The following is a 10,000-nucleotide window of genomic DNA, read 5'->3' as shown; positions in this document are numbered from 1 at the left end:
GATTTCTTTTCCTCCCCTTACTGATATGCTTAAGTTAAGGGGGTTCTCTCGCCCAATTCAGGTTATGTAGTTGATTGTCTCTTAATTGGTTCACTGACCAATATGAGACAGAAACCGATTCAGCAGTTTTGTTCGCTACTACTATCAAACACAGGTCGAAGTTTCCATTCAGTCATTAATTCCAACTTTCAAATGTTGTTGTTTCAGCTTTCGCTTACTAGAAGCAACATAATACTCGCTGCAATACAGACCTCGGGAAACCCTCACCGTGAATAAGGTTCACTCACATATTTCACTACATTTTGCGTGGGATTGGAGATGAGGCTACTCGTTCTTGCTCAGTACTAGGCTGAAAATTAACGAAACTTCGTTACAAACGTTCACATGTTGATGTTTCCGCTTTCGCGTACTCGAAACAACATAATACTAGTCTTTGTAATTTAGTTTCATAATTTCAACTGTTCTCATGCAGAATTTTTGCTCATTCTTATCCCAAATTTTGACCTGGCTACTAGTTACACTCCTTGTACTTATTGCAAAATGACCACAAATTTCAACAGCTTTCACATGTTGCTGTTTCGGCTTTCGCTTACTACAGTCAACATAATACTCGTTGCAAAATAAGTGCTCGGCATCTGCAATTTTCCAAAGACGAAGTTTCGCCAGTTCAATTTTCGCTCGCCAATTATGGCTACTAATTCACACGGTACTGAGCTCAACAACATTAAATTTGTTCAGCAAGACTTTCACATGTTGATGTTTTGGCTTTCGCCTACTAGAAGCAACATAATACTCGTCTTGTTAGCTCATTCAATGAGAATAGCTTTTCCCGTTGAGAATTTTTGCCTTCAATTGGCGTTGTAGTGAGTTTGGCTACTCAGATCACCAAATACTTGTGACAATTCGAACCAGAAATGTTTTCAATTTTCACATGCTGATGTTTCGGATTCAACCTACTAGAAGCAGCATAATACTTGTATTCAACAATTTCTGTATCAAATCCCAGTTTTCTCTGGTGCATCTTTGCCAAACTATTCCAAACTGCCTGAGTCTGAACACCAATTACAGGTACTAGTAAATGCACGTTACTAAGGACTATATAGTTCTAGGTTACTGTACACAACGACGTTCACATGTTGATGTTTCAGCTGCCGCTTACTAGAAACAACATAATACTTATCGTGCATACCTTTCCATAACTTGTCCTTTTCAGATGCATTAGTTTCCCTTTGTCTTGGCTTCTACAGTCAGACTGGCTACTAGTAACAGCACAGTACTAATCACATATCGTTCTACAGTTTGCAGACAACTTTCACATGTTGATGTTTCAGCTTTCGCCTACTAGAAACAACATAATACTCGCTGTATACATTTGTAGTTCTCTGTGTAACTTTCATGTGAAGAAGTTTCGCCAGTCTTTTTGACTGTCTCAAATCTGAGTCATGCTTAGGCTACTAGTTGCTTCATAGTACTTATCGCCTCGAGATCATTGAACAAAACTTGATTTTCACATGTTGCTGTTTCAGCTTCCGCTTACTAGAAACAACATAATACTAGTCTCATTAAGTTCCGTCTCTTTGCAATTTTCTTATGAAGAAAATTCGCCATCACAATGACTCCAGCAGTTCTTGATCAAGGAATGCAATCATTGATCAGAATGCTATTATTTGAATCGGTTCTGCTTTAAGTGTTCCAATTTTATTGGAAGCACCAACAATAGAACATCAATGTGTTCAATCGAGAGTTATATAACCCTGAATCGGACGCAGTCAACAGCCGAAGCCGAGACCGCCTTTTGCGTTAGAGAGGTCGGTAAACAAATCTTGCGATTCATACCGAATTAACACATATAGCTGTGCTCCTCTTCGTAAAGCGAGCCAAGTGATCCCCTGTTGAAGGATGTATTTGGACCAATCTAGTAGCATTTGGTTTCCAACAAGCTCTCCCAAGTTAGCTTACTTATTGGGCTTTTCAACCAATTCGGTTGGCTACAAGCATCATCAAAGTACTAGCCACAGTTTGATCGCAAAATTCTACGACTTTCACATGTTGATGTTTCGGCTTGCGCTTAGCCTACTATAAGCAACATAATACTAGTCATATCATAGAGCGTGATCAGCTTGTGACGTTCTCATGATGAAGTTTCACCAACAGTGTCTCACTTCGAGCTTAAATCCAGCTACTAGTAACTACACAGTACTGACTGCAACGATAACTTTTATCTATACCTTTCACATGCTGCGCTTTCGGCCAGGGCCTACTAACGTCAACATAATACTCGATATAAACTTTTGTTCATGATGCAGCTTCCCCATGCAGAAGTTTCGCCTTCAAATGCTCTCTTGGCCATATGACGTAAGAAAAGGTTACTAGTAACATCACAGTACTAGCCACAGTTTGATTGCAAAATTCTACGACTTTCACATGTTGATGTTTCGGCTTGCGCTTAGCCTACTAGAAGCAACATAATACTAGTCATATCATAGAGCGTGATCAGCTTGTGACGTTCTCATGATGAAGTTTCACCAACAGTGTCTCATTTCGAGCTTAAATCCAGCTACTAGTAACTACACAGTACTGACTGCAACGCTAACTTTTATCTATACCTTTCACATGCTGCGCTTTCGGCCAGGGCCTACTAACGTCAACATAATACTCGATATAAACTTTTGTTCATGATGCAGCTTCCCCATGCAGAAGTTTCGCCTTCAAATGCTCTCTTGGCCATATGACGTAACACAAGGTTACTAGTAACATCACAGTACTAGCCACAATTTGATCGCAAAATTCTACGACTTTCACATGTTGATGTTTCGGCTTGCGCTTAGCCTACTAGAAGCAACATAATACTAGTCATATCATGGAGCGTGATCAGCTTGTGACGTTCTCATGATGAAGTTTCACCAACAGTGTCTCATTTCGAGCTTAAATCCAGCTACTAGTAACTACACAGTACTGACTGCAACGATAACTTTTATCTATACCTTTCACATGCTGCGCTTTCGGCCAGGGCCTACTAATGTCAACATAATACTCGATATAAACTTTTGTTCATGCTCAAGCTAGCTAGCTCAAGCTCAAGCTAGCTAGCTAGCTCAAGCTCAAGCTCAAGCTAGCTAGCTCAAGCTCAAGCTCAAGCTAGCTAGCTAGCTCAAGCTCAAGCTAGCTAGCTAGCTCAAGCTCAAGCTAGCTAGCTAGCTCAAGTTCAAGCTAGCTAGCTAGCTCAAGCTCAAGCTAGCTAGCTCAAGCTCAAGCTAGCTAGCTCAAACTCAAGCTAGCTAGCTAGCTCAAGTTCAAGCTAGCTAGCTAGCTCAAGCTCAAGCTAGCTAGCTAGCTCAAGCTCAAGCTAGCTAGCTCAAGCTCAAGCTAGCTAGCTCAAGCTCAAGCTAGCTAGCTAGCTCAAGCTCAAGCTCAAGCTAGCTAGCTCAAGCTCAAGCTCAAGCTAGCTAGCTAGCTCAAGCTCAAGCTAGCTAGCTAGCTCAAGCTCAAGCTAGCTAGCTAGCTCAAGTTCAAGCTAGCTAGCTAGCTCAAGCTCAAGCTAGCTAGCTCAAGCTCAAGCTAGCTAGCTCAAGCTCAAGCCAGCTAGCTCAAGCTCAAGCTCAAGCTAGCTAGCTAGCTCAAGCACAAGCTTGCTAGCTAGCTCAAGCTCAAGCTAGCTAGCTCAAGCTCAAGCTAGCTAGCTCAAGCTCAAGCTAGCTAGCTCAAGCTCAAGCTCAAGCTAGCTAGCTAGCTCAAGCACAAGCTTGCTAGCTAGCTCAAGCTCAAGCTAGCTAGCTCAAGCTCAAGCTAGCTAGCTCAAGCTCAAGCTAGCTAGCTAGCTCAAGCTCAAGCTCAAGCTAGCTAGCTCAAGCTCAAGCTCAAGCTAGCTAGCTAGCTCAAGCTCAAGCTAGCTAGCTAGCTCAAGCTCAAGCTAGCTAGCTAGCTCAAGCTCAAGCTAGCTAGCTCAAGCTCAAGCTCAAGCTAGCTAGCTAGCTCAAGCTAGCTAGCTAGCTCAAGCTCAAGCTAGCTAGCTAGCTCAAGTTCAAGCTAGCTAGCTAGCTCAAGCTCAAGCTAGCTAGCTAGCTCAAGCTCAAGCTATCTAGCTCAAGCTCAAGCTAGCTAGCTCAAGCTCAAGCTAGCTAGCTAGCTCAAGCTCAAGCTCAAGCTAGCTAGCTCAAGCTCAAGCTCAAGCTAGCTAGCTAGCTCAAGCTCAAGCTAGCTAGCTAGCTCAAGCTCAAGCTAGCTAGCTAGCTCAAGTTCAAGCTAGCTAGCTAGCTCAAGCTCAAGCTAGCTAGCTCAAGCTCAAGCTAGCTAGCTCAAGCTCAAGCCAGCTAGCTCAAGCTCAAGCTCAAGCTAGCTAGCTAGCTCAAGCTCAAGCTCAAGCTCAAGCTAGCTAGCTAGCTCAAGTTCAAGCTAGCTAGCTAGCTCAAGCTCAAGCTAGCTAGCTCAAGCTCAAGCTAGCTAGCTCAAGCTCAAGCCAGCTAGCTCAAGCTCAAGCTCAAGCTAGCTAGCTAGCTCAAGCTCAAGCTAGCTAGCTCAAGCTCAAGCTAGCTAGCTAGCTAGCTCAAGCTCAAGCTCAAGCTAGCTAGCTCAAGCTCAAGCTCAAGCTAGCTAGCTCAAGCTCAAGCTCAAGCTAGCTAGCTCAAGCTCAAGCTCAAGCTAGCTAGCTCAAGCCCAAGCTCAAGCTAGCTAGCTAGCTCAAGCTCAAGCTAGCTAGCTCAAGCTCAAGCTCAAGCTCAAGCTAGCTAGCTAGCTAGCTCAAGCTCAAGCTCAAGCTAGCTAGCTAGCTCAAGCTCAAGCTAGCTAGCTCAAGCTCAAGCTAGCTAGCTAGCTCAAGTTCAAGCTAGCTAGCTAGCTCAAGCTCAAGCTAGCTAGCTAGCTCAAGCTCAAGCTAGCTAGCTCAAGCTCAAGCTAGCTAGCTCAAGCTCAAGCTAGCTAGCTAGCTCAAGCTCAAGCTCAAGCTAGCTAGCTCAAGCTCAAGCTCAAGCTAGCTAGCTAGCTCAAGCTCAAGCTAGCTAGCTAGCTCAAGCTCAAGCTAGCTAGCTAGCTCAAGTTCAAGCTAGCTAGCTAGCTCAAGCTCAAGCTAGCTAGCTCAAGCTCAAGCTAGCTAGCTCAAACTCAAGCTAGCTAGCTAGCTCAAGTTCAAGCTAGCTAGCTAGCTCAAGCTCAAGCTAGCTAGCTAGCTCAAGCTCAAGCTAGCTAGCTCAAGCTCAAGCTAGCTAGCTCAAGCTCAAGCTAGCTAGCTAGCTCAAGCTCAAGCTCAAGCTAGCTAGCTCAAGCTCAAGCTCAAGCTAGCTAGCTAGCTCAAGCTCAAGCTAGCTAGCTAGCTCAAGCTCAAGCTAGCTAGCTAGCTCAAGTTCAAGCTAGCTAGCTAGGTCAAGCTCAAGCTAGCTAGCTCAAGCTCAAGCTAGCTAGCTCAAGCTCAAGCCAGCTAGCTCAAGCTCAAGCTCAAGCTAGCTAGCTAGCTCAAGCACAAGCTTGCTAGCTAGCTCAAGCTCAAGCTAGCTAGCTCAAGCTCAAGCTAGCTAGCTCAAGCTCAAGCTAGCTAGCTCAAGCTCAAGCTCAAGCTAGCTAGCTAGCTCAAGCACAAGCTTGCTAGCTAGCTCAAGCTCAAGCTAGCTAGCTCAAGCTCAAGCTAGCTAGCTCAAGCTCAAGCTAGCTAGCTAGCTCAAGCTCAAGCTCAAGCTAGCTAGCTCAAGCTCAAGCTCAAGCTAGCTAGCTAGCTCAAGCTCAAGCTAGCTAGCTAGCTCAAGCTCAAGCTAGCTAGCTAGCTCAAGCTCAAGCTAGCTAGCTCAAGCTCAAGCTCAAGCTAGCTAGCTAGCTCAAGCTAGCTAGCTAGCTCAAGCTCAAGCTAGCTAGCTAGCTCAAGTTCAAGCTAGCTAGCTAGCTCAAGCTCAAGCTAGCTAGCTAGCTCAAGCTCAAGCTAGCTAGCTCAAGCTCAAGCTAGCTAGCTCAAGCTCAAGCTAGCTAGCTAGCTCAAGCTCAAGCTCAAGCTAGCTAGCTCAAGCTCAAGCTCAAGCTAGCTAGCTAGCTCAAGCTCAAGCTAGCTAGCTAGCTCAAGCTCAAGCTAGCTAGCTAGCTCAAGTTCAAGCTAGCTAGCTAGCTCAAGCTCAAGCTAGCTAGCTCAAGCTCAAGCTAGCTAGCTCAAGCTCAAGCCAGCTAGCTCAAGCTCAAGCTCAAGCTAGCTAGCTAGCTCAAGCTCAAGCTCAAGCTAGCTAGCTAGCTCAAGTTCAAGCTAGCTAGCTAGCTCAAGCTCAAGCTAGCTAGCTCAAGCTCAAGCTAGCTAGCTCAAGCTCAAGCCAGCTAGCTCAAGCTCAATCTCAAGCTAGCTAGCTAGCTCAAGCTCAAGCTAGCTAGCTCAAGCTCAAGCTAGCTAGCTAGCTAGCTCAAGCTCAAGCTCAAGCTAGCTAGCTCAAGCTCAAGCTCAAGCTAGCTAGCTCAAGCTCAAGCTCAAGCTAGCTAGCTCAAGCTCAAGCTCAAGCTAGCTAGCTCAAGCTCAAGCTCAAGCTAGCTAGCTAGCTCAAGCTCAAGCTAGCTAGCTCAAGCTCAAGCTCAAGCTCAAGCTAGCTAGCTAGCTAGCTCAAGCTCAAGCTCAAGCTAGCTAGCTAGCTCAAGCTCAAGCTAGCTAGCTCAAGCTCAAGCCAGCTAGCTCAAGCTCAAGCTCCACCTAGCTAGCTAGCTCAAGCTCAAGCTAGCTAGCTCAAGCTCAAGCCAGCTAGCTCAAGCTCAAGCTCAAGCTCAAGCTAGCTAGCTAGCTCAAGCTCAAGCTAGATAGCTAGCTCAAGCTAGCTAGCTAGCTCAAGCTCAAGCTCAAGCTAGCTAGCTAGCTAGCTCAAGCTCAAGCTAGCTAGCTCAAGCTCAAGCCAGCTAGCTCAAGCTCAAGCTCAAGCTAGCTAGCTAGCTCAAGCTCAAGCTAGCTAGCTCAAGCTCAAGCTCAAGCGAGCTAGCTAGCTCAAGCTCAAGCTAGCTAGCTAGCTCAAGCTCAAGCTAGCTAACTCAAGCTAACTCAGCTAGCTCAAGCTAACTCAAGCTAGCTAAAGCTAACTCAAGCTAACTCAAGCTAACTCAAGCTAACTCAAGCTAGCTAAAGCTAACTCAAGCTAACTCAAGCTAACCCGAGCTAACTCAAGCTAGCTCAAGCTAACCCAAGCTAGCTAAAGCTAACTCAAGCTAACTCAAGCTAATTCAAGCTAACTCAAGCTAACTCAAGCTAACTCAAGCTAACTCAAGCTAGTTCAAGCTAACTCAAGCTAGCTAAAGCTAACTCAAGCTAACTCAAGCTAACTCAAGCTAGCTCAAGCTAACTCAAGCTAGTTCAAGCTAACTCAAGCTAGCTAAAGCTAACTCAAGCTAACTCAAGCTAACTCAAGCTAGCTCAAGCTAACTCAAGCTAACTCAAGCTAACTCAAGCTAACCCGAGCTAACTCAAGCTAACTCAAGGTAGCTAAAGCTAGTTCAAGCTAGCTCAAGCTAGCTAAAGCTAAGACAAGCTAACTCAAGCTAACTCAAGCTAACTCAAGCTAACTCAAGCTAGTTCAAGCTAACTCAAGCTAGCTAAAGCTAACTCAAGCTAACTCAAGCTAACTCAAGCTAGCTCAAGCTAACTCAAGCTAGTTCAAGCTAACTCAAGCTAGCTAAAGCTAACTCAAGCTAACTCAAGCTAACTCAAGCTAGCTCAAGCTAACTCAAGCTAGTTCAAGCTAACTCAAGCTAGCTAAAGCTAACTCAAGCTAACTCAAGCTAACTCAAGCTAACTCAAGCTAGCTAAAGCTAACTCAAGCTAACTCAAGCTAACCCGAGCTAACTCAAGCTAGCTCAAGCTAACCCAAGCTAGCTAAAGCTAACTCAAGCTAACTCAAGCTAATTCAAGCTAACTCAAGCTAACTCAAGCTAACTCAAGCTAACTCAAGCTAGCTAAAGCTAACTCAAGCTAACTCAAGCTAACTCAAGCTAACCCGAGCTAACTCAAGCTAACTCAAGGTAGCTAAAGCTAGTTCAAGCTAACTCAAGCTAGCTAAAGCTAAGACAAGCTAACTCAAGCTAACTCAAGCTAACTCAAGCTAACTCAAGCTAACTCAAGCTAGTTCAAGCTAACTCAAGCTAACTCAAGCTAACTCAAGCTAGCTAAAGCTAACTCAAGCTAACTCAAGCTAACTCAAGCTAACCCGAGCTAACTCAAGCTAACTCAAGGTAGCTAAAGCTAGTTCAAGCTAGCTCAAGCTAGCTAAAGCTAAGACAAGCTAACTCAAGCTAACTCAAGCTAACTCAAGCTAGTTCAAGCTAACTCAAGCTAGCTAAAGCTAACTCAAGCTAACTCAAGCTAACTCAAGCTAGCTCAAGCTAACTCAAGCTAGTTCAAGCTAACTCAAGCTAGCTAAAGCTAACTCAAGCTAACTCAAGCTAACTCAAGCTAACTCAAGCTAGCTAAAGCTAACTCAAGCTAACTCAAGCTAACCCGAGCTAACTCAAGCTAGCTCAAGCTAACCCAAGCTAGCTAAAGCTAACTCAAGCTAACTCAAGCTAATTCAAGCTAACTCAAGCTAACTCAAGCTAACTCAAGCTAACTCAAGCTAGCTAAAGCTAACTCAAGCTAACTCAAGCTAACTCAAGCTAACCCGAGCTAACTCAAGCTAACTCAAGGTAGCTAAAGCTAGTTCAAGCTAACTCAAGCTAGCTAAAGCTAAGACAAGCTAACTCAAGCTAACTCAAGCTAACTCAAGCTAACTCAAGCTAACTCAAGCTAGTTCAAGCTAACTCAAGCTAACTCAAGCTAACTCAAGCTAGCTAAAGCTAACTCAAGCTAACTCAAGCTAACTCAAGCTAACCCGAGCTAACTCAAGCTAACTCAAGGTAGCTAAAGCTAGTTCAAGCTAGCTCAAGCTAGCTAAAGCTAAGACAAGCTAACTCAAGCTAACTCAAGCTAACTCAAGCTAGTTCAAGCTAACTCAAGCTAGCTAAAGCTAACTCAAGCTAACTCAAGCTAACTCAAGCTAGCTCAAGCTAACTCAAGCTAGTTCAAGCTAACTCAAGCTAGCTAAAGCTAACTCAAGCTAACTCAAGCTAACTCAAGCTAACTCAAGCTAGCTAAAGCTAACTCAAGCTAACTCAAGCTAACCCGAGCTAACTCAAGCTAGCTCAAGCTAACCCAAGCTAGCTAAAGCTAACTCAAGCTAACTCAAGCTAATTCAAGCTAACTCAAGCTAACTCAAGCTAACTCAAGCTAACTCAAGCTAGCTAAAGCTAACTCAAGCTAACTCAAGCTAACTCAAGCTAACCCGAGCTAACTCAAGCTAACTCAAGGTAGCTAAAGCTAGTTCAAGCTAACTCAAGCTAGCTAAAGCTAAGACAAGCTAACTCAAGCTAACTCAAGCTAACTCAAGCTAACTCAAGCTAACTCAAGCTAACTCAAGCTAGTTCAAGCTAACTCAAGCTAACTCAAGCTAACTCAAGCTAGCTAAAGCTAACTCAAGCTAACTCAAGCTAACTCAAGCTAACCCGAGCTAACTCAAGCTAACTCAAGGTAGCTAAAGCTAGTTCAAGCTAACTCAAGCTAGCTAAAGCTAAGACAAGCTAACTCAAGCTAACTCAAGCTAACTCAAGCTAACTCAAGCTAACTAAAGCTAGTTCAAGCTAACTCAAGCTAGCTAAAGCTAACTCAAGCTAACTCAAGCTAACTCAAGCTAGCTCAAGCTAACTCAAGCTAGTTCAAGCTAACTCAAGCTAGCTAAAGCTAACTCAAGCTAACTCAAGCTAACTCAAGCTAACTCAAGCTAGCTAAAGCTAACTCAAGCTAACTCAAGCTAACCCGAGCTAACTCAAGCTAGCTCAAGCTAACCCAAGCTAGCTAAAGCTAACTCAAGCTAACTCAAGCTAATTCAAGCTAACTCAAGCTAACTCAAGCTAACTCAAGCTAACTCAAGCTAGCTAAAGCTAACTCAAGCTAACTCAAGCTAACTCAAGCTAACCCGAGCTAACTCAAGCTAACTCAAGGTAGCTAAAGCTAGTTCAAGCTAACTCAAGC

The 10,000-nt window shown here is 44.2% G+C and overlaps 2 pseudogenes; both read right to left on the bottom strand.

Annotated features, from left to right (window-relative positions):
* The window catches only part of LOC142355256 (large subunit ribosomal RNA), a 2,919-nt pseudogene extending 2,853 nt beyond the window's left edge, over nucleotides 1-66 (bottom strand).
* Nucleotides 67-1,749: 1,683 nt separating this feature from the next.
* LOC142355255 (5.8S ribosomal RNA) lies at nucleotides 1,750-1,901 on the bottom strand (annotated as a pseudogene).
* Between the last annotated feature and the right edge of the window lie 8,099 nt (nucleotides 1,902-10,000).

The sequence above is a fragment of the Convolutriloba macropyga genome, unplaced genomic scaffold (genome assembly GCF_964194025.1).
Source record: "Convolutriloba macropyga unplaced genomic scaffold, txConMacr16.3 SCAFFOLD_3023, whole genome shotgun sequence".
Lineage (NCBI taxonomy): Eukaryota > Metazoa > Xenacoelomorpha > Acoela > Convolutidae > Convolutriloba > Convolutriloba macropyga.
This window is presented reverse-complemented; position numbering and strand designations above follow the sequence as displayed.